The sequence below is a fragment of the Balaenoptera musculus genome, chromosome 2 (genome assembly GCF_009873245.2).
Source record: "Balaenoptera musculus isolate JJ_BM4_2016_0621 chromosome 2, mBalMus1.pri.v3, whole genome shotgun sequence".
Taxonomy (NCBI): domain Eukaryota; kingdom Metazoa; phylum Chordata; class Mammalia; order Artiodactyla; family Balaenopteridae; genus Balaenoptera; species Balaenoptera musculus.
Window position 1 is genome coordinate 69,783,670 of NC_045786.1, and position 24,180 is coordinate 69,807,849.

Genomic DNA, 24,180 nt, shown 5'->3' on the forward strand with positions numbered 1-24,180 from the left:
ATAAACGTTATACAACCTAATTCTTTCTTAAATGATTACAAGAGACAATTGAAAAATGACAAAAAGCTTTCAAGAGATTGAGAAAAACGGCTAGAGGTCCTATATTGATTTGAAGAATGAAGGTACTATATTGACCTTGAAGGCTATTTGAGATCTAGCATAGATTTGAGAGCACTGTCTTAATTATGGTTCATATTAAGAATATTCATTGGGGACTTCCCTGGTGGCCAGTGGTAAAGAATCCGCCTGCCAATGCAGGGGACTCGGGTTTGAGCCCTGGTCGGGGAGGATCCTACATGCCGCGGAGCAAGTAATCCCGTGCGCCACAACTACTGAGCCTGTGCTCTAGAGCCCGCAAGCCGCAACTACGGAGCCCGAGTGCCACAAATAGTGAAGCCCACGCGCCGAGAGCCCTTGCTCCGCAACAAAGAGAAGCCACTGCAATGAGAAGCCCACACACTGCAATGAAGAGTAGCCCCCTCTTGCTGCAACTAGAGAAAGCCTGCACGCAGCAACAAAGACCCAATGCAGCCAAAAATAAAAATAAATTAAAAAAAACAAAAAACGAACAAACAAACAAAAAAAGAATATGGATTCCTGGGGACTTCCCTAGCGGTCCAGTGGTTAAGACTTCACACTTCCAGTGCAGGGGGCGCTGGTTTGATCCCTGGTCGGGGAACTAAGATCCCACATGTCGCGTGGTGTGGCCAAAATAAATAAATAAATAAAATTTAAAAAATAAAATAAAAGGTTGATTTGGGTAATAATTTTAAGAAAAAGAATATGGATTCCTGTGATACTGCTCACAAAATCCTAAAAGGATAGTTAAACCCACATAGCTAGTTTTAGGTGTGGATTGTGCTATATACATATTTATTTATTTATTTGAATTTTTAAACATTTATCAACATTTTAGGTTGATTTACTTACAATAAAATGTATATGTTTTCAGTGTACAATAAAATGTATGTACCTGTGCTATACATCTTTAGAGGTCTCCAAGTAATGAGTATGTTAAAAGTGATGGAATTATACACGTCGTGATCATTTAGGAATTAAGCCAGATATTCATACACCTATACAAAAGTGACTCAGTAATAATTTTTTAAAAACTGTAGGAAGAGAGGATCTAAATAAATGCTGTTATATGCTATTATAAGTCATATTTCTTCAGACAACAGGAAAAATGAATGATGCATAGGAATTTGCATTTTTGTATTGGCTTAAACTACCACATTTGATCTTAACTATTTTTATCCAATAAAACATTTCTTTCTATAGAACAGATTTACCGTATTCATGTTTTTAATTTTTTAAAGACATCTACGTCCACCATAGTTTTATTTATTTTTTATAAATTTATTTATTTATTTATTTTTGGCGTTGGGTCTTTGTTGCTGCCCGTGGGCTTTCCTTAGTAGCCGCGAGCAGAGGCTACTCGTTGCGGTGCATGGGCTTCTCGTTGCAGTGGCTTCTCTTGTTGTGGAGCACGGGCTCTAGGCACGTGGGCTTCAGTAGTTGTGGCACGTGGGCTCAGTAGTTGTGGCTCGCGGGCTCTAGAGCAGAGGCTCAGCAGTTGTGGTGCACGGGCTTAGTTGCTCTGTGGCATGTGGGATCTTCCCGGACCAGGGCTTGAACCTGTGTCCCCTGCCTTGGCAGGAGGATTCTTAACCACTGGCCTCCAGGGAAGCCCCAGCATAGTTTTAGATAAGTTGTTGCTCATTGGGCTCATTATTTTACTCTTCTAATTAAAAAATTTTAAATATTTAAACCTGTTGCCAATTGAAATACCAAGCTCTATTTTGTCATGGTAACAGATTTATCACTTGTCAAGTACAGCCAGGTTTTTTTTAAAGAACAATTACTGACTGGATGTGCTCAGATTCCATTTGAATTTTGTGTGTGTATACTCCCACATGTATGCATGTCCATGGCAAGGGTGGAAATGTTTTAGACTTCTTTAACAATCTACTAGTGACATTTGAACCTGAAGTGATTTCCTAAAGGTTTTGCTGAACTGACTCTCTTGGTGAATCAATTTAATGCTGTGTCACATGTACAGGAAACCAACAGACCTGCTGTTTCTTTGAAGTTACCAAAAGTCATTTCCTCTGCCCCAGCTAGGTGGACAACAGTCCAATATCGGTGAGTAAGAGGTTATCATGACCAATAAAATTATCATGACCAAATTATTATGACCAATAGTCAGCAGTTGCAAAGACATTCACTGCCATGGACTAGAGAACAAATTCAGGAGCTACTATTAAGCTTTATTGCTTTTAAGCAGACCTATTCAAGATAGGAAAGTTAAGCCCAGATTTTTACTGATTTTTCTCTGAATGCCCTACTACATTTCTCCAAATATTTAACTGCCATAATAATATAGGTCATTTTTCTAGAAAGAGGATTAATTATGTTGCTGGCTTTTGCTCCAAGCAGTGGTTTTGCCAGTATTATTCAAGCTCAGATCACCCCAACACAAGAAAAAATGAGGTCTCTTATTAACTTTCCCTGTCCACAGTATAGGATTGAAAGTTTATTCTGAGTGGAGGATTAAATGTCTTCCTCCTTCCCAAGCTTGATCACCGGCTTCCTTTGGCCTTTTCTCATTGTTTTTTCTTTTAAGGATTAATTTTTTCCAGATCATACACAAGCATGTGCAATCCTTACAAAAGAGATGGGTGAAGACAAACTTTCTCACCATTCGGTTTCAGGGGCTATCACAGGAGAACGAAGTGCATGAAAAAGGTTTCATAACATTGGAGGAGACTTTAAAAGCTCAGTAGAAACACAACTGAAAATCCACAAGAGGGAGATGCTTGCTAAACCGCCAGAAAGTAACTCTCACGAGGGACTGAGAGCCTTAACAGGAGCCAATAGGTCCGCCCGGGATTCAAGGCGGGAGGGAACAGGAGTAAATAGTGGCTGTGGTCTGGTAAGGGGAGTACAGGTGAAGGGAAAAGCAGGATTGGCTTCGTGACTTTGGCAGCGAAGCCCGTGCTCAGCCCAAGACCAGGAGCAGAAGGTAAGAGTGTGTTGCCAAAGAGGCGTACACGCTCCCAGCTACCTCCTGTTAGTCCCATAAGTAATGGGGGTGGTTGTCTTTGAAGGCACTTCCGCTTAGCAACCCCACGCGGTTGCTAAGGAGGGACGGTAGGGGGGATGACCCGGAAGTGGTGGTGTCTATTTCTCACTGCCTGCTTTCAGTTAGTCCTATCGGGAGCGCCAGGGTGCTCTGCGCCGGGCCGAGGGTGGGGCCAGCGCTAGAGGTTCCGGTTCGGCTTCTGAGGCACCTCGGCTCCTCGTCTTCCCCCTCCCCTCCCGCACCTCTCCTCCCTCCCTTTCCTGGGAACGGGAGAAGCCAAAGCTGTGGGTGGGTAGAGAAGCACTCGGCGCCTCCGGGAGGGGGCTGCGCCCGCCCCATCTGTACTCCGGAGCACTGCCAGGTACTCTCTCCGGCTTCGACGGGGTCCGGGAGGCTGGAGCTTGAGGATGTGTGTGTGTATCTGGGGGGTGGTGGGGGCCCCTTCTCCGGGTCAGGGAGGGGAGCGCGGAGATCCTGGGTGGGGCGCAGGCCGGCGTGTGTGCCCCTGGCGGGTTGCGGGGGTGGAAGGGAAGGGCTGGGGATGACGGCTGGCGGAGAGTTTCGGGTGGCCGCGTTGAGGTTGCGGAGGAGGCGCCCTCTCAGATGCAGAAGACTTCGGCCGGTGTGGACGGGGAGTTTGCCACCTGGAGGTTTAGCTCTGAAAGAGGGAGCATCCTCTGGGTCCAGGAGAGCATGGACCCCGGCGGGGTGGATGGGGCAATCCCATACTTCCATTGCCTGCTTCTTCTGCCCACCCCTCTGGGACAGAGCCCGGCTTCGGGGGTTGTGAGTCGGCTGGGCACCGCGGGGAGCCGCCCTTGGCAGAGCTAGGGCAGAAGAGTGGGTAAGGAGACCTCCCTCCTCCCAACTTCCGTGCGCTTCCCCCACTTCTTCCTTTACTGGTCTCTTGCCCCAGTGTCCTACAGGAGCGGTAGCCCCCTCCCCAAGTGGGTAGGCATCACAGCGTAAAAGAAAGAGGGTGGAACTGGGTTTGTGGCCCCAAATGATACTTCGAATGTTTGGAAAGTGCCAGATTGACATATTCAACCAAGTCTCCCAGCTCAATATTAAGTCTGGTCTAAATTATTTTAGAAAAGTGCAGTTCTGGAAACCAGCAAACTGTAAGCTGGTCTGGCATAGCCTTATTTGGTAGATATGCGTGTTTTTAAAAAACAGACTGGGGGAACCGTAAAGATACAGAGGTCTAGGCGAGACGTGTTGAGGCAAGCCTTTTCCAACATCTTTCTTACCTGCCAGTAAGCTTGACCTAGTTTAAATGAAGCACACAGATCCTCTTCATTTATATTTCAATCAGTGACTGAATTGTAGGTACTGTGTGGTTATCAATGTCTCAGAATAGTTGCGTGAACCTTCGGAGAGACAAGATTCCCTGCTTTTGAGCCTGTCTCATAATCTTTTAAGGAGATAATTGTGGTCAAGTGGAAGTATTGGTTTTGAGGTTAGGTAAATCTAGGATTGAACTCGGACTGCCACTGGCTAGTTGTTGACCTTGGGCAAGTCATGGAACCTACCAGAGATTCAGTTTCTTAAGTAACACGAGTTAAAATTCTAATCAGTATTGTAAGGGGGGGGGGTAATGTATCTAAATAACAGTCCACTTTAAATGGAAGCACCTTCCAGTTGAAAGATGAATTATTAATAATCTTACACAGTCAAGGTAGCCCAGTTTTGTGGAGTGAGGTTTGAGATAGGAACAGAACTGGATAATATTCCAAAACATATATATACAACAGGACTTTCAGTAGTTTCTAGAAATTGATCATAAGTAGCATGAAATTCAGATATCAGTAGTTTCTTAAAACTCTTAAAAATAAAGCAGAATATGTGCATTAACTGAAATGACCAATAATGTTTCAAAGGTTTTTCTCAGATTTGTGATGTGTGTAGTATGGATTGGTAAGAAAAACATTTAAAAAGTAATGTATATAAATCTTAATTAACATCACATGTCTGGAGAGATTTAAAATTGGGGCATAAAATAGAAGAAAGTAGTTGTAATTTTAAGAATAAAATCAATACAAGTAGCATGACTCATCTTAATTAGATTTAAACTATTAGCAAAACTTACAGAATTTTTATATGTATAATCTGTAAAATAAATGCAAATGGAATGAATTTCTGCCTTTAAATCATTTGTGATGATGATATAGAAATATATCTCAGAAACATGAAGTCTTTTTTTTTTTGGTCAGGTACCAGGCTAATCACTTTTTTTTTAAATAAATTTATTTATTTTATTTATTTATTTATTTTTGGCTGCATTGGCTCTTCGTTGCTGTGCGCAGGCTTTCTCTAGTTGCAGCGAGTGGGAGCTACTCTAAGTTGCGGTGCGTGGGCTTCTCATTGAGGTGGCTTCTCTTGTTGTGGAACACGGGCTTTAGGCATGCGGGCTTCAGTAGTTGTGGCACGTGGGCTCACTAGTTGTGGTGCACGGGCTTAGCTGATCCACAGCATGTGGGATCTTCCCGGAACAGTGATTGAACCCTTGTCCCCCGCATTGGCAGGCAGATTCCTAACCACTGCGCCATGGGGGAAGCTCACATGAAGTCTTTATATTCATTTGTTTTGTAGATTTAAAACAATACAGTTATTTGTAACCTATTATATGTCAGATTTTCAGCTGATGTAGTTTGCTTTTTGATGTAACTTGAAGTTAGTAAATTTTTTTTTTCTTTTTTTTGCGGGGGGCCACACTGCGTGGCTTGCGGGATCTTAGTTCCCTGACCAGGGATCGAACCCGGGCCCCCTCAGTGAACGTGCCAAGTCTTAACTACTGGACAACCAGGGAATTCCCAGTAATTTTTTTTTTTTTTTAATTTATTTATCAGTAATAGTGGCTCACGGGCTTAGTTGCTCCGTGGCATGTGGGATCTTCCCAGACCAGGGCCCGAACCCGTGTCTCCTGCATTGGCAGGCAGATTCTCAACCACTGCGCCACCAGGGAAGCCCTCCCAGTAATTTTTAATTGTTAATTTTTTAATGTACTTTATACTCAAAAGATAAAAATCAAATAACTTGCTTTAGTAATCGTTTTTTTGTGTGAGAAAAGTGGTTATAAAGTTTGTAATTCAGTATCACTTTTTAGAGTAGTTTACAGGTTTTCCATAATTTCGAGAGAAATTTTCAAATATATTTCTTCTTCGTGTCTCTCTTAAACAGAGTAGAACTTTTTTTAAAAAAATAAAACTGTCCAGCTATGTTGCATGCTTCTTGAGGTAGAAATACTATTTTAAATTTTATCCACCACTGCAGCTACATAACAGGCACCAAATAAATATTGGTCAAATTGATAAGTGGATGAATATATTTAAAATTATTAATAAGGTATCTAATTATGTTTTTTTGTTTTTTTTTTAAATTTTATTTATTTATTAATTTATTTTTGGCTGTGTTGGGTCTTCGTTTCTGTGCGAGGGCTTTTCTCTAGTTGTGGCAAGCAGGGGCCACTCCTCATCGCGGTGCGCAGGCCTCTCAGTATTGCGGCCTCTCTTGTTGCGGAGCACAGGCTCCAGATGTGCAGGGTCAGTAGTTGTGGCTCACAGGCCTAATTGCTCTGCGGCATGTGGGATCTTCCCAGACCAGGGCTTGAACCCGTGCCCCCTGCATTGGCAGGCAGATTCTCAACCACTGCGCCACCAGGGAAGCCCTCTAATTATGTTTTTACTACATGGTTTGTAAGGTTATTCAACTTTCTAAGTGGCTTTTCTTTACACTGTAAAGTCTTTAGTGTATATGTAAGCATTTAACTGCGTTTTCCTGGATCATTATTTTTCAGTATCTTTCAAATCTTAAAGTTGAGACGATATTATCTTGCTTTGGTAAAGCCATGAGAAGTTCCCATTTTTTTCCTTATCTTCTCATAAGACTTTAATAAATAATTCATTTTGGTATAAGAGTTAGGACACTAGCTGTAAAAAGGTATATTTAAAATGTGGGCAATAATAGAGACTGTTACAGATAATGCTTTTCTCAATGACCTTTTCCACTTAAACAAAGTTTGTGGCCATTCCACAGATCTTTGCAATTGTCAGTTATGGAATTTGCTGGTCAGGAAATCTAAAAATGACTAAACCTTCCTTTAATGTCTATGTCTTGGATGATCTCAGAAAACTTTAGGAGAGATTGGGAAGGTTTGTATACCATACTAGAATATATAATGAACAAAGTACAGTTAACTTTATTGGTGCTGCCAAATCAGGAGTGAGTTACTGTGGAAATGTTTAAAAAATGCCAGGCAGTGCTCTCCTCAAACCAAATGAGTATTCTTCCAGAGCTTGTTTCTATTTTAGAGCTTATTTCTTTTTGGACTATGATTTGCTCTCTAATAAAGATAAATAATCATTGTATCCAGAAAAAAAGGCTGATATCATAGACAGATTTTATTACCACCAATCTTGATAGAAACTGCTTCAATGGCTTCGAATAAGTGGAGGTAGATTTTCATGAAAGAACTTAAGAATTTGTGGAACGATAGTTTTTCTGTATTTAACATCTAACTTGTCTCTACTCATTTCTGCCTAATATAGAAACTTTGAGAAGCTGGGAAGAAAAAAAAAAAGAATGAATTTACTTCAGAATTAGCATTTTATGTTTTGTAGGTTACTTATTTGGAGAGCTAAATTGGATTTTGACATTATTGGGACTGTGTTCAAGATGGACTTGGGGAAAAAAAATTAGAGAGATGCCATCTGCTTCAGATTCCTGTTCCCTCACCCCTTCATGTTTTGTGGCTTTGAATTTGTCAGATTGGGCTTTTTTTTACATAAAAACCCTCAGTAGATTTAGGTTATATAATTTCAGCTATATCGGTGAACCTGTAACTAAAAGAAGTTGCATTTTAAATTGAGTTACAAAGAAGGATCACAGACATTGGTTAAAAGTAATTGTTATTTCAAACTATCTGAACATGAGATAGCTTCATACATCTTCGTCGTCATTTGCTTAATAAACCATTCTTGTCATTAGTGCTTACCACAGTCCACTTATTGGTGGAAGTTGCTAAAAAAATGGATTATAGAGATATAGAATAAATCCTTTTTTTCCTCTGATATTACAACCAGAAGAGAAGTTTCTGTTGTCGTTTTTTTTTATTTACTGATGAATCCACTTAAACTTATTCTTTGAGTAGTGAGTTTTGCCTTACCTTATGCCAATTGCTATAGTTTTCATCTAAGTGATACCATACAGTTCATAGGGCACATACTTGTCACTTTTCAGTTTGAATCTTTAATAATCCTGAGGACAGGCTTTTGGATTTACTGAGCTGGAAAAGAATGTGTCTAGTTCAGGTTACAGTAGTCGGGCACTTAGCATGGACCAGAAAGACCCAGGCATCTCTGAAAAACTGTAAAGTAAAACTGGTATGGTATCGCAGAAATGATCTGAAGAGAGAGTCTTCTGGATAGAAGAGAGCCATGCTGTGTCTGCAGTAGGAATGTTCTGGTGAAGGGGAGAGACAGATAAACTGCCCTTGTAGTCTGTTCCTCACCCAGAAGCTCCAAGTAGGCAGTGCAGTTATGGCAGGGGCTGGGGTGTCAGGGATGGGAATTGTTCTTTAATAATTGCTCACCCATCATAATGGAGGCACAGACATACTGGGGAAAGGGGAATTCTCTTGGATTTTGTCTTGGCCAGAGAAGCTGAGTGAACAGGTAACCATTGCCCTTGCTGTCAAAGAGAACTTGGTGTAACACCTCTGGGTGCTGGGTAAGCCTATCAAAATGCTACAGTTTGATGTCTCCATCAAAATGCCACATAAATTTTCTAAGAAACAGCAGCATTGGACCACATTGATTTCTGTAGTTTTCACATTCTAATTCTTTAACCTAGAAAAAGAGGTATTGAGGACTTTTGGGCTTCTGAATGAGAGTATCACACATTACATCCATCTTGATAGATTTATAAATACACTTTACTTTGTCTGTTGGCATCAATGAATGATGTGAAAATGTTTTAAGTTTTGTGTGTGTGTGTGTGTCTGTGTGTCTGTGTGTGTGTGCACGCACGCTTGAGTGTCCATGATGATTACCAAATTTCAGTTCTTCAGGCTAAATTGCTAACCATAACTGTGGTGAAGCAGTTTGCCAGCTGGATTTCTTCTCTCTTTCCTAGAGATCACTCTCTGATGTATGTGCTAGTGAGCAGAGATATGACCAAGCCAATAAAAAGGCAAGGAGATTGACGTTAACTTCTTTTCAGGAATTCCCTGGCAGTCCAGTGGTTAGGACTTGGCACTTTCTTGCTTTCACTGTGGGGGCCTGGGTTCGATCCCTGGTTGGGGAAGATCCTGCAAGCTGCACCGCGCGGCCAAAAAAAAAAGAAAAAGTTAATTTCTTTTCATTTAAATTTATTTAAATGCTTATTCAAATTTGATTTTATTAGGTTTTTTTTCCAACTTTGCTAGGATTTCTGTAGTTTAAAGTAGCAATAGGTACTCTTTGAGATTGTGGGTGCCCAATTTTTTTTTTAAAAATTAAGACTTTTTTTGAACAGTTTTAGATTTTCAAAAAAATTGAGCAGGTAGAGAGTTCTATCTCTCTCCGTATTCACTTAATTCCCAACCAGTTCCACCCCATTTTCCCCCATTTTTAAAAAACATTTATTTATTTTATTTATTTATTTTTGGCTGCGTTGGGTCTTCATTGCTGTGTGTGGGCTTTCTCTAGTTGTGGCCAGTGGGGGCTACTCTTAGTTGCGGTGCGCAGGCTTCTCCCTGAAGTGGCTTCTCCTGTTGTGGAACACAGGCCCTAGAGCGCGTGGGCTTCAGTAGCTGTGGCATGTGGGCTCAGTAGTTGTGGCTCGCAGGCTCTAGAGCGCAGGCTCAGTAGTTGTGGCACATGGGTTAGTTGCTCCGCAGCATGTGGGATCTTGTGGACCAGGGCTCAAACCCGTGTCTCCTGCATTGGCAGGCGGATTCTTAACCACTGCGCCACCAGGCAAGTCCCTCCCCCATTATTAACATCTTGCATTAGTGTGGTACATTAGTTCCGATTAATGAACCAATATTGATACATTATTATTATCCATAGTTTTCATTAGGTTCACTCTTTGTGTTGTACGGTTCTGTGGGTTATAACAAATGCATAATAACATGTATCCACCATTACAGTTTCATACAGAATAGTTTTACCACCGGAAAAAAATCCCATTTTACCTATTCATCCCTCCTCTTTTTCCTCCAGAATTCCTGACAAACACTGACCTTTTCACTGTCTCTATAGTTTGCCTTATCCAAAACTTCATATAGTTGGAATCATATAGTATGTAGCTTTTTAAAAAATTAATTAATTAATTAATTAATTTTTGGCTGTGTTGGATCTTTGTTGCTGCACATGGGCTTTCTCTAGTTGCAGAGAGCGGGGGCTACCCTTCGTTGTGCATGGCCTTCTCATTGCAGTGGCTTCTCTTGTTGCGGAGCATGGGCTCCAGGCACAGGCTTCAGTAGTTGTGGCACGTGGGCTTAGCAGCTGTGGCTTGCAGGCTCTAGAGCACAGGCTCAGTAGTTGTGGCGCACGGGCTTAGTTGCTCTGCGGCATGTGGGATCTTCCCGGACCAGGGCTCGAACCCGTATCCCCTGCGTCGGCAGGCAGATTCTTAACCACTGCACCACCAGGGAAGTCCGTATGTAGCTTTTTTGTTTGTTTGTTTGTTTTTGGCTGCGTTGGGTGTTCGTTGCAATGCACGGGCTTCTTATTGCACTGGCTTCTCTTGTTGCAGCGCTCAGGCTTCAGTGGTTGCAGCGCTTGGGCTTCAGTGGTTGCGGCACACAGCTTAGTTGCTCCGCGGCATGTGGGATCTTTCTGGACTAGGGATCGAACCCATATCCCTTGCATTGGCAGGTGGATTCTTAACCACTGCGCCACTAGGGAAGTCCCTGTAGCTTTTTTTTAGACTGGTTTCTTTTACTTAGTAATATGCATTTAAAGTTCCTCCATGTCTTATTGTGGCTTGATAGCTCCTGTCCTTTTTTTTTTTTTTTTTTTGAATTTTTGAATTTTATGTTTTATACAGCAAGTTCTTATTAGTTATCTACTTTATATGTATTAGTGTATATATGTCAATCCCAGTCTCCCAATTCATACCACCACCTCCCCCTCCCCCACCAGTTTCCCCCGTTGGTGTCTGTACATTTGTTCTCTACATCTGTGTCTCTATTTCTGTCCTGCAAACCAGTTCATCTGTACCATTTTTCTAGGTTCCACACATGCGCGTTAGTATACGATATTTGTTTTTCTCTTTCTGACTTACTTCACTCTGTATGACGGTCTCTAGATCCATCCACATCTCTACAAATGACCATTCTAACTGGTGTGAGGTTATAGCTCATTGTAGTTTTGATTTGCATTTCGCTAATAATTAGTGATGTTGAGGAGCTTTTCATGTGCTTCCTGGCCATCTGTATGTCTTCCTTGGAGAAGTGTCTGTTTAGGTCTTCTGCCCATTTTTCGATTGGGTTGTTTGTTTTTTTTAATATTGAGCTGCATGAACTGTTTATATATTTTGGAGATTAAACCTGTGTCTGTTGATATGTTTGCAAATATTTTCTCCCATTTTGAGGGTTGTCTTTTCGTCTTGTTTGTAGTTTCCTTTGCTTTGCAAAAGCTTTTAAGTTTCATTAGGTCCCATTTGTTTATTTTTCTTTTTACTTCCATTACTCTAGGAGGTGGGTCAAAAAAGATCTTGCCTTGATTTATGTCAAAGAGTGTTCTTCGTATGTTTTCCTCTAAGAGTTTTATAGTGTCCAGTCTTGCATTTAGCTCTCTAATCCATTTTGAGTTTATTTTTGTGTATGGTGTTAGGGTGTGTTCTAGTTTCATTCTTTTACATGTAGCTGTCCACTTTTCCCAGCACCACTTGCTGAAGAGACTGTCTTTTCTCCATTGTATATCCTTGCCTCCTTTGTCATAGATTAGTTGACCATAGGTTTGTGGGTGTATCTCTGGACCTTCTATCCTGTTCCATTGATCTGTATTTCTGTTTTTGTGCCAGTACCATATTGTCTTGATTACTGTAGCTTTGTAGTATAGTCTGAAGTCAGGAGGTCTGATTCCTCCAGCTCTGTTTTTTTCCCTCAAGACTGCTTTGGCTATTCGGGGTCTTTTGTTTCCCCATACAAGTTTTAAGATTTTTTGTTCTAGTTCTTCAGAAAAATGCCAGTGGTAGTTTCATAGGGATTGCATTGAATCTGTAGATTGCTTTGGGTAGTATAGTCATTTTCACAATGTTGATTCTTCCACTCCAAGAACATGGTATATCTCTCCATCTGTTGTTATCATCTTTAATTTCTTTCATCAGTGTCTTATAGTTTTCTACATACAGGTCTTTTGTCTCCCTAGGTAGGTTTATTCCTAGGTATTTTATTCTTTTTGTTGCAGTGGTGAATAGGATTGTTTGCTTAATTTCTCTTTCTGATCTTTTGTCGTTAGTGTATAGGAATGCAAGAGATTTCTGTGCGTTAATTCTGTATCCTGCAACTTTACCAAATTCATTGATTAGCTCTAGTAATTTTCTGGTGGCATCTTTAGGATTCTCTATGTATAGTATCATGTCATCTGCAAACAGTGACAGTTTTACTTCTTCTTTTCCAATTTATATTCCTTTTATTTCTTTTTCTTCTCTGATTGTCGTGGCTAGGACTTCCAAAACTGTGTTGAATAATAGTGGCGAGAGTGGACATCCTTGTCTCGTTCCTGGTCTTAGAGGAAATGCTTTCAGTTTTTCACCATTGAGAATGATGTTTGCTGTGGGCTTGTCGTATATGACCTTTATTATGTTGAGGTAGGTTCCCTCTATGCCCACTATCTGGAGAGTTTTTATCATAAATGGGTGTTGAATTTTGTCAAAAGCTTTTTCTGCATCTACTGAGATGATCATATGGTTTTTCTCCTTCAATTTGTTAATATGGTGTATCACATTGATTGATTTGCGTATACTGAAGAATCCTTGCATCCCTGAGATAAATCCCACTTGATCATGGTGTATGATCCTTTTAATGTGTTGTTGGATTCTGTTTGCTAGTATTTTGTTGAGGATTTTTGTTATCTATATTCATCAGTGATATTGGTCTGTAATTTTCTTTTTTTGTAGTATCTTTGTCTGGTTTTGGTACCAGGGTGATGGTGGCCTCATAGAATGAGTTTAGGAGTGTTCCTTCTTCTGCAAGTTTTTGGAAGAGTTTGAGAAGGATGGTTGTTAGCTCTTCTCTAAATGTTTGATAGAATTCACCTGTGAAGCCATTTGGTCCTGGACTTTTGTTTGTTGGAAGATTTTTAATCACAGTTTCAATTTCATTACTTGTGATTGGTCTGTTCATATTCTCTATTTCTTCCTGGTTCAGTCTTGGAAGGTTATACCTTTCTATGAATTTGTCCATTTCTTCCAGGTTGTCCATTTTATTGGCATAGAGTTGCTTGTAGTAGTGTCTTAGGATGCTTTGTATTTCTGTGGTGTCCGTTGTAACTTCTTTTTCATTTCTAATTTTATTGATTTGAATCCTCTCCCTCTTTTTCTTGATCAATCTGGCTAAAGGTTTATCAATTTTGTTTATCTTCTCAAAGAACCAGCTTTTAGTTTTATTGATCTTTGCTATTGTTTTCTTTGTTTCTATTTCATTTATTTCTGCTCTGATCTTTATGATTTCTTTCCTTCTACTAATTTTGGGTTTTGTTTGTTCTTCTTTCTCTAGTTCCTTTAGGTGTAAGGTTAGATTGTTTATTTGAGATTTTTCTTGTTTCTTGAGGTAGGCTTGTATTGCTATAAACATCCCTCTTAGAACTGCTTTTGCTGCATCCCATAGGTTTTGGATCATTGTGTTTTCATTGTAATTTGTCTCTAGGTATTTTTGATTTGCTCTTTGATTTATTCAGTGATCTCTTGGTTATTTAGTAACATATTGTTTAGCCTCCATGTGTTTGTGGTTTTTACGTTTTTTTCCCCTGTAATTGATTTCTAATCTCATAGCGCTGTGGTCAGAAAAGATGCTTGATATGATTTCAGTTTTCTTAAATTTACTGAGGCCTGATTTGTGACCCAAGATGTGATCTATCCTGGAGAATGTTCCGTGTGCACTTGAGAAGAAAGTGTAAGCTGTTTTTGGATGGAATGTCCTATAAATACCAGTTAAATCTATCTAGTCTATTGTGTCATTTAAAGCTTGTGTTTCCTTATTAATTTTCTGTTTGGATGATTTGTCCATTGGTGTAAGTGAGTGTTAAGGTCCCCCACTATTATTGTGTTACTGTTGATTTCCTCTTCTATAGCTGTTAGCAGTTGCCTTATGTATTGAGGTGCTCCTGTGTTGGGTGCATATATATTTATAATTGTTATGTCTTCTTCTTGGATCAATCCCTTGATCATTATGTAGTGTCCTTCCTTGTCTCTTGTAACATGCTTTATTTTAAAGTCTATTTTATCTGATATGAGTATTGTTACTCCAGCTTTCTTTTGATTTCCTTTTGCATGGAATATTTTTTTCCATCCCCTCACTTTCAGTCTGTATGTGTCCCTAGGTCTGAAGTGGGTCTCTTGTAGACAGCATATATATGGGTCTTGTTTTTTGTATCCATTCAGCAAGCCTGTGTCTTTTGGTTGGAGCATTTAATCCATTCACGTGTAAGGTAATTATCGATAGGTATGTTCCTAGTACCATTTTCTTAATTGTTATGGGTTTGTTTTTGCAGGTCCTTTTCTTCTCTTGTGTTTCCCACTTAGATAAGTTCCTTTAGCATTTGTTGTAGAGCTGGTTTGGTGGTGCTGAATTCTCTTAGCTTTTGTTTGTCTGTAAAGCTTTTGATTTCTCCATCGAATCTGAATGAGATCCTTGCTGGGTAGAGTAATCTTGTTTGTAGGTTCTTCCCTTTCATCACTTTAACTGTATCGTGCCACTCCCTTCTGGCTTGTAGAGTTTCTGCTGAGAAATCAGTTGTTAACCTTATGGGAGTTCCCTTATGTTATTTGTTGGTTTTCCTTTGTTGCTTTCAGTAATTTTTCTTTGTCTTTAATATTTGTTAGTTTGATCACTATGTGTCTCAGTGTTTCTCCTTGGGTTTCTCCTGCATGGGACTCTCTGTGCTTCCTGGACTTGGGTGGCTATTTCCTTTCCCATGTTAGGGAAGTTTTCGACTATAATCTCTTCAGATATTTTCTCAGGTCCTTTCTCTCTCTCTTCTCCTTCTGGAACCCCTATAATGTGAATGTTGTTGTGTTTAATGTTGTACCAGAGGTCTCTTAGGCTGTCTTCATTTCTTTTCATTCTTTTTTCTTTATTCTGTTCCGTGGCAGTGAATTGCACCGTTCTGTCTTCCAGGTCATTTATCCGTTCTTCTGCCTCAGTTATTCTGCTGTTGATTCCTTCTAGTGTATTTTTCATTTCAGTGATTGTATTGTTCATCTCTGTTTGTTCTTTAATTCTTCTAGGTGTATGTTAAACATTTCTTGCGTCTTCTCGATCTTTGCCTCCATTCTTTTTCTGAGGTCCTGGATCATCTTCACTATAGTTATCCTGAATTCTTTTTCTGGAAAGTTGCCTATCTCCACTTCATTTAGTTGTTTTTCTGGGGTTTTATCTTGTTCCTTCATCTGGTACAAAGTCCTGTGCCTTTTCATCTTGTGTATCTTTCTGTGAATGGGATTTTCCTTCCACAGGCTGCAGAATTGTAGTTCTTCTTGCTTCTGCTGTCTACCCTCTGGTGGATGAGACTATCCAAGAGGCTTGTGCAAGCTTTCTCATGGGAGGGACTGGTGGGTAGAACTGGGTGTTGCTCTGGTGGGCAGAGCTCAGTAAAACTTTTATCTGCTTGTCTGCTGATGGCTGAGGCTGGGTTCCCTCCCTGTTGGTTGTTTGGCCTGAGGTGACCCAACACTGGAGCCTACCTGGCTCTTTGGTGTGGTTAATGGTGGACTCTAGGAGGGCTCACACCAAGGAGTACTTCCCAGAACTTCTGCTGCCAGTGTCCTTGTCCCCATGGTGAGCCACAGCCACCGCCTGCCTCTGCAGGAGAACCTCCAGTACTAGCAGGTAGGTCTGGTTCAGTCTCCTATGGGGTCACTACTCCTTCCCCTGGGTCCCGATGCGCACACTTCTTTGTGTGTGCCCTCCAAGAGTGGAGTCTCTCTTTCCCCCAGTCCTGTCAAAGTCCTGCAATCAAATCCCACTAGCCTTCAAAGTCTGATTCTCTAGGAATTCCTCCTCCCGTTGCTGGAACCCCAGGTTGAGAAGCCTGACGTGGGGCTCAAAACCTTCACTCCAGTGGACTTCTGTGGACTTCTGTGGTATAAGTGTTCTCCAGTTTGTGAGTCTCCCACCCAGTAGTTATGGGATTTGATTTTATTGTGATTGTGCCCCTCCTACCGTCTCATTATGGCTTCTCCTTTGTCTTTGGATGTGGGTATCTTTTTTGGTGAGTTCCAGTGTCTTCCTGTCGATGATTGTTCAGCAGTTAGTTGTGATTCCAGTGCTCTCTCAAGAGGGAGTGAGTGCATGTCCTTATACTCCGCCGTCTTGAACCAGTCTCCTAGCTCCCGTCCGTTTATTGCTGAATAATTTTGTATTATATGGATGTAACACAGTTTGTTTATCCTCTCAGCTATGGAAGGACATCTTGGTTGCTTCCATTTTTTTGGGGGGGTGGGCATGTGCAGGGTTTTGTGTGTACATAAGCTTTCAGCTCCTTTGGGTAAATAACAAGTGTGATTGCTGGGTTGTATGATAAGACTATGTTTAATTTTGTACGAAACTGTGAAACTGTCTTTCAAAGTGGTTATACCAATATGCATTCCCATCACCAATGAATAAGTGTTCCTGTTGCTCTGAGTACTTGCTAGAGTTTGATATAGTCAGTTTTTTGTACTTGAGCCTTTCTAATAGGTGTTTTAATTTGTAATTTCCTAATGCCATACAGTGTTGAACTGCCTTTTTATATGCTTGTTTGCCATCTATATATATTCTTCGGTGAGATGCCTGTTCAGCTCTTTTTGCCCATTGTTAAATTGTTTCTTATTGTTGGGTTTTAAGTGTTCATTGTATATTTTGGATAGGAATCCTTTATCAGTTATATTTTTGGCAAATATGTTTTTCCAATCTGTGGCTTGTCTTTTTATTCTCTTAGCAGTGTCTTTAATAGTATGAAAGTTTTTAGTTTTAATAAAGTCCAGCTTTACAAGTTTTTCTTTCATTGAGCATGCTTTTGGTGTTGTATCTATAAACTTATTGCCAAACCCAAGGGCACATAGATTTTCTCCTATGCTGTCTTTGAGAATTTTTATAGTTTTGCATTTTACACTGAGTTCTAAGATCCATTTGAGTTTTTTTTTTTTTAATATTTATTTATTTATTTATCTGGCTGCATTGGGTCTTCGTTGCTGTGCGTGGGCTTTCTCTATTTGCAGAGAGCGGGGGCTACTCTTCGTTGCAGTGGCTTCTCTTGTTGTGGAGCACAGGCTCTAGGCGTGAGGGCTTCAGTAGTTGTGGCACGCGGGCTCAGTAATTGTGGCTCTCGCAGCTCTAGAGCGCAGACTCAGTAGTTGTGGTGCACGGGCCTAGTTGCTCCGCGGCATGTGGGATCTTCCCGGACCAGGGATCGAACACGTGTCCCCTGCATTGGCAGGCGGATTCTTAACCACTGTGCCACCAGGGAAGCCCCATTTGAGTTTTTGTAGAAGGTTTAAGGACTGTGTCTATATGCATATTATTGCACAAGGATGTCCAGTTGTTTTGTTTGTTTTTAAATTTTATTTATTTATTTATTATTTATTTTTGTCTGTATTGGGTCTTTGTTGCTGTGCACGGGCTTTCTCTAGTTGTGGCGAGGGGGGCTACTCTTTGTCGCAGTGCATGGGCTTCTCATTGCGGTGGCTTCTCCTGTTGTGGAGCATGGGCCCTAGGCATGCGGGTTCAGTAGTTGCAGCTCGCGGGCTCTTGAGCGCAGGCTCAGTAGTTGTGGTGCACAGGCTTAGTTGCTCCGTGGTATGTGGGATCTTCCCAGACCAGGGATCAAACCCGTGTCCCCTGCCAAAGGGGATTCTTAACCACTGCACCACCAGGGAAGTCCCTGCCCAATTGTTTTATTAAGATGTTTTCTATTCTAAAAATGTTAATGTGGTATTTTTTAAACAACTTTACTTTCTAGAGCAGTTTTAGGTTCACAGTAAAACTGAGTAAGGTGCAGAGATTTCCCATATAGCCTCTGTTCCCACACATGCATAGCCTCCCCCATTATCAATATCCCCTACCCAAGCGGTACATTTGTTATAATTGATGAACCTACATGGACACATCATAATTTCCCAAAGTCTGTAGTTTAATTTAGGATTCATTCTTTGTACTGTACTTACTATGGGTTTGGAAAAATGTACAGTAACAATTATTCATCCTTTTAGTATGCAGAGTATTTTCAATGCCCTAAAAGTCCTCTGTGCTCTGCCAGTTTATCCCTTCCTCACACCCCAACCCTTGAGTATTTTTTTCTTTTTTAGAAACTAAATGTATGAAATAATTCCTGGGGGTCGTTTTGAAAAGAGATTTTTCTGACATTCTGAGATGTAATTGGAAGCATTGTTCAGAGTCTCGAGTTTCCCTTTCAAAAAGATTGATACTAGGTCATTAGGTGTTAATTGACAGGTGCTTTAATTCTTTGAGATATGTAATTGGGCATTAGGAAGTGTGAGTTAAATGTGGTACTGTTCACATGACAGTTGTAGGTGGTAAAGGGGCTTGATAGATCTAAATTCAGGATTTTTGAACTGTCACTAAAGTTAAGGTCCTTTGCCACTTACATTTTATAGTTGTGCAGGTTTCAGCTATACAGATTTCTTGGCTGCCATCTCCAGTATTTGCTTCTTCCTGTTACTTTGTTGAAGGCCATCAGAAACTTGAGCTGGCAAAGTTTGAGTAGGAAGAGATATCATGGATACTGCTGTAGTTGCCTGATATTTCCAATTTGGATTCAGAGTGGAAGTATCTATTTTAAAAGCAATAAAACGCTGTCCTGAGGCACTGTTTCTCACATAGCCTGAGTAGTAATTGTTAGAATCCTCTTTCAGTTGGCTTAAAATTGTCCTGTCTGGATTTCTAGGACAGCTTCTATTTTCTAAACATGTTAACTTAATTGGTATTGTGACATCCAAATAGTCCAGTCATCTATAGTATGATGCAAAAAACGTTAATATACTCCAGTTTGATGGATTTGTTTGCTTTTCACCTAGTTAAATAAAAACAGACACGAGGAACGATGTGTTTGGTGTGAAAGCACTTAGGTTTTCCAAGATAGCTGCCTCCAAATCAATCAATACATAAGCTCACTTTGTCTTTAATGGGATCCATCTGGTTAGTGCTTATGTTTCTTGAGTTTCATAGATTATGGAATCATAAAGTAAAAGAAAACATGGAAATGGTCTAGTTAGACTGTCTCATTTTACAGCTGAGACTACTTCAGTGCAGAGAGACTAAGAGACTTGATCTAGATTGTATAGCTAATGAGTCACACTGGAACCCAGGTCTCCTGACATATATAATACACTAATTCGTTCTCTTTAGTTAATGAAGAAATGATGATTGTATAAGACGTAAAATTTCCAGGAAATTTAAGTAGACAGTTAAACTTCTACAGTATTAGAATTCAGGTATTTAGTTGAAATCCTGGTTAATTTCTGAAGCGTTGAGTTAGTATATCTTTAAATACCAGGTGTCACTGGATCTTTAGTTAAGAGCAAATTTGTTATTTTTCACATTCTAGATAGAAATCAGCCAATTCAGAAATAATGAAGATATTATAGCCTATATTTAGCAAGCACATATTTGGCTGTATTAAAATGAATCTTTTAAAAAATTATTTATTTTGGCTGTGTTGGGTCGTCATTGCTGCACATGGGCTTTCTCTAGTTGTGGGGGCTACTCTTCCTTGCAGTGCATGGGCTTCTCATTGTGGTGGCTTCTCTTGGCATGGAACACAGGCTGTAGGCGTGTGGGCTTCAGTAGTTGTGGCACACGGGCTCAGTAGTTGTGGCACACAGGCTTAGTTGCTCCGTGGCATGTGGGATCTTCCTGGACCGGGGATCAAACCTGTGTCCCCTGCATTGGCAGGTAGATTCTTAACCACTGTGCCCCCAGGGAAGTCCCTAAAATGAATCTTAATGTATTTTTTCTTTGCACAGTGGAGATAATCTGTTAATTTTTTAAAATAAGTTTATATATATTTTATTTATTTGTTTTTGATTATGTTGGGTCTTCGTAGCTGCGCGTGGGGGCTACTCTTTGTTGCGGTGCACGTGCTTCTCATGGCGGTGGCTTCTCTTGTTGTGGAGCACAGGCTCTAGGAGCATGGGCTTCAGTAGTTGTGGCAAGTGGGCTCAGTAGTTGTGGCGCACGGGCTTAGTTGCTCCGCGGCGTGTGGGATCTTCCCGGACCAGGGCTTGAACGCGTGTCCCCTGCATTGGCATGTGGATTCTTAACCACTACGCCACCAGGGAAGTCCCTAAAATGAATCTTAATGTATTTTTTCTTTGCACAGTGGAGGTAATCTGTTAATATTTAATGTCATAAAGCAACAATGGAATTCTGCTTTATGTGGTGGTATATTTATAAAACTAGAGTGGAGTGTTATATAAAACTGAAAGTACAGATTAATTTAATATGCATCTGGTGAATTCAGGGCTTGAAGGATGCACATCTGTTGAGAAAACAAATCATAGAACTATTCAGAGCTTCAGCATCTTTAAATATGTGTGCTTTGATTCTCTTTAACTGTTTTGAAACAGTCTTTAATGGATTTAGAAAAGGCTATTTGCTCTAAGGAAGCAACTCTGAAGCCATTATGATTCTGTTAATCATTTTATTATTCTCCACAGCATTTTGATACATTAGTATTTTTTCTAATTTATTTATTGGGGAAGGAAGGAGTTAAATGACTCAGTAACAAAATGAGTTTGTTGCAGACTATAAAAGAAGGAGTATAGTTCCCTGAATTGGATAGAGTAGAAATACTTAAAGCTTTGAATTCCAATTTGAATCCACAGTCAGTGAGGAAATAAACACTGAGTTCCTACTGTGTATTATCACCATACTAGTACTGTAGTAATATAGAAATTAAAGATGTGATCATTGATCAAGTGTGAGAATTAATTTAAAATGAAAGAGAGTAACAGTTTGATATGTAACTAAGTGCAAACTTGATGATATAATCTGGTAACACTGTAGGAATTTAGTGAGCGTTCATAATTCTGATCAGAAGGAGATTGAAGGTAAAGTAGTGGATCTCATCTTTGGCTGCTTATTAGAATCACTTGGGGAAACTTGTCCCAGGATCAGTTGAATCAGAATCTCAGGTGTGGGGCATCCACAGTTTTATTTGTTTTGTTTTGTTTTGGGGGGTGGGTGGGAGGGGGTGGCATGCCACAGTTTGTGGGATCTTAGTTCCCTGGCCAGAGACTGAACCTGCGCCCTTGTCCTGACCACTGGACTGCCAGGGAATTCCCCCATCCATAGTTTTTAAAAGCCTTCCCAAGATGATTGTAATGTGCAAGTTTAAAGGATGGTTATGATTTGGGCAAGCAAGAAAGTCTTTTGGGGCAGCAAAGTTAACGCAGGGAGGGAGAATTGGTTAAGAATTGGTTAAAACTAATGAAAGTCGTATGTACTGGTTAGGGAGTAGGGAGAAATAAGATTAAGGAGGCAGAGGGGGGTCATATTTTAAGCAGTACTTCTCACTTCTCAAAGTGTGGTTCCTCAACCAACAGCATCAGAATCACCTGGAAGTTTATTACAAAGCAAATTCTGAGGCTCTGCTCCAGACTTACTGAATTGGAAACTCCAGGGGTGGGTTCCAACAATATGTTTTTAACAAGCAATCCAGATGATTCTGATGTACACTAAAGTTTGAGAACAGCTGTTAACAGAGGATAATGAAAGGCAGAGAATGTTAGATTTTATGTCGTAATAAGTACGGACCCAATGAAGGTTTTTTAAGCTGGGGAGTAACAGGATGTATTTGTATGTACAAGGTAAATCTGTTTATGATGTGCAGAATCCTTTGGACTACTGAAAGAGGAATGAAGGAAGCCAGTTGAGGAGGTGCAGACATAATCTAGTGGATATAATCTAGCAGCAGGGAGGGCCTGTTCTAGGGAAATATTAGTGAAAACACAGAACAGTAATAATAGTGATGGCAGTTTGTTTAGTGTTTATATAACGGGAGTTTGCTAAGTGCTTTGTATACATTATCTCATTCTCACAGCAAGCCACTGAGGTGTGGCTGTTATTCCCATTATACAGATCAGGAAGTGAGGCAAAGAAAGGAAGGTTACCTCCAACTTTCACACTGTTGATAAGTGGGAGACACAGATGTCAAGCTCAAGTACTTCTACCTCAAAAGTCTCTTGAAGAAACAGCTCATAGTAACTAGAGACCAAGAGATAAGGAAGACTCAAAAGTTTCAGCCCTAGGTGACAGAGAGCAAAGGGAAAGTGACTGTCAGAAGGGAAATAGTGCTTACAGTGGGTACCAGGGCAAGTCATTTAGCCCATTCGAAACTATATTGTAAAAGTGATCGTGAGAAGTAATCAATGGAAATTTTTGTATTGTGCTTTTTACGTAAAAAGTTTAAAGTAACTTGGGATAGCTGAGTTTCTGAGTTTTGTTTGGCCTTTTTGCTCATGGTGAGTGAGTTTAAAACCTCACCCATCTTTTAAAAAATATCTTTTAGATTTTAGAGTAAATAAGTCTTTGAGTCAATTATGCCTGAGAAGCTTTCTGTAATACCACTCTTCCCTCTCTAGAGAGATATTGTGATTTAGAAAAAGGTCAGGAACATCTTAAGACAGTTTAAGAAATATTTAAGTGCTATTTTGTTTTAGTTGGGAAGCAGCAAATAGTAAAATAACATGTTTGAGTAATTGTTTTCATAAGATATTATCAGTTCTGTTCTAGCACCCTCTTATTCATTGAGATAAAATTGACATAATATAAAATCAGCCATTTTAAAGCGCACAATTTGGTGGCATTTGCTACATTCACAGTATTGTGCAACCATAACCTTTATCTAGTTTCAAAACATTTCATCATCCCCAAAGGAAAAATCCCAAACCTGTTAAGCAGTTACTCCCCGTTCCTCTCTCTCCACAGCTGCTGGTAAACACTAGTCTGCTTTCTATCTCTATGGATTTACCTATTTTGGGTATTTCATACAAATGGAATCATATAATGTGTGACCTTTTGTGTCTGCTTCTTTCACTTAGCATAACATTTTCTAGGTCCATCCATGTTGTAGCATGTATCAGCACTTCATTTCTTTTTATGGCTGAATGATATTCCATTGTATGGATATACCACATTTGTTTATTCCTTCATCAGTTGATGGACATTTTTGGTTGTTTCTATCTTTTGGTTATTGTGAATAGTGCTCCTATGAATGTTGAGATACAAGTTTTTGTATGAATACCTGTTTTCAGTTCTTTGGCATATGTACCTAGGAATGGAATTGCTGGGTCATATGGTAATCCTACTTTTTATTTTTTGAGGAACCACTACCTGTTTTACAGTGACTGCACCGTTTTACATTCTCATCAACAATGTCCAAGGGTTCTAATTTCTCTATATCCTCTGAAATTTGTTAATTTTCATTTTTCGTCTGTGCTGCAGCAATCGGGGATCTTAGTTCCCTCACAGGGATCGAACCCATGCCCCCTGCAGTGGAAGCACGGAGTTTTAACCACTGGACCGCCAGGGAAGTCCCCCCTATTTATTTTTTAATTATAGCCATCCTAGTGGGTATAAGTGATATCTCATTATGATTTTGATTTGCATTTCCCTAATGGCTAATGATGTTGAGTGTATTTTCTAGTGTCTATTGGACATTTGTGTATCTTTTTTGGTGAAATGTCTATGCAAGTCCTTTGCCAATTTTTTTTTTTTTGTAGAGGGTTTCCATTTTATTTGTTTATGATTGGTCAGATTTCACATTTTAAGTAATTATTCATTACTTAAATTATTCATTAAATAATTATTCATTAAATGGAGCTCCTGCTCAATCTGTCATATTTCCTAAGTGATTAGTGCACAGATTCACATAATGGTTCCTTTTCTA

The 24,180-nt window shown here is 40.0% G+C and overlaps 1 protein-coding gene across 6 annotated transcripts in view; it reads left to right on the forward strand.

Annotated features, from left to right (window-relative positions):
• The first annotated feature begins 3,288 nt into the window (after positions 1 to 3,288).
• The window catches only part of CSNK1G1 (casein kinase 1 gamma 1), a 200,067-nt gene continuing 179,175 nt past the window's right edge, over positions 3,289 to 24,180 (forward strand). For all 6 annotated transcript variants that reach the window (XR_005018588.1, XR_005018587.1, XM_036841605.1 and 3 more), the window contains exon 1: positions 3,289 to 3,446. The gene's annotated coding sequence lies outside the window, so the exon portion shown is untranslated. The remainder of the gene's footprint in view (positions 3,447 to 24,180) is intronic.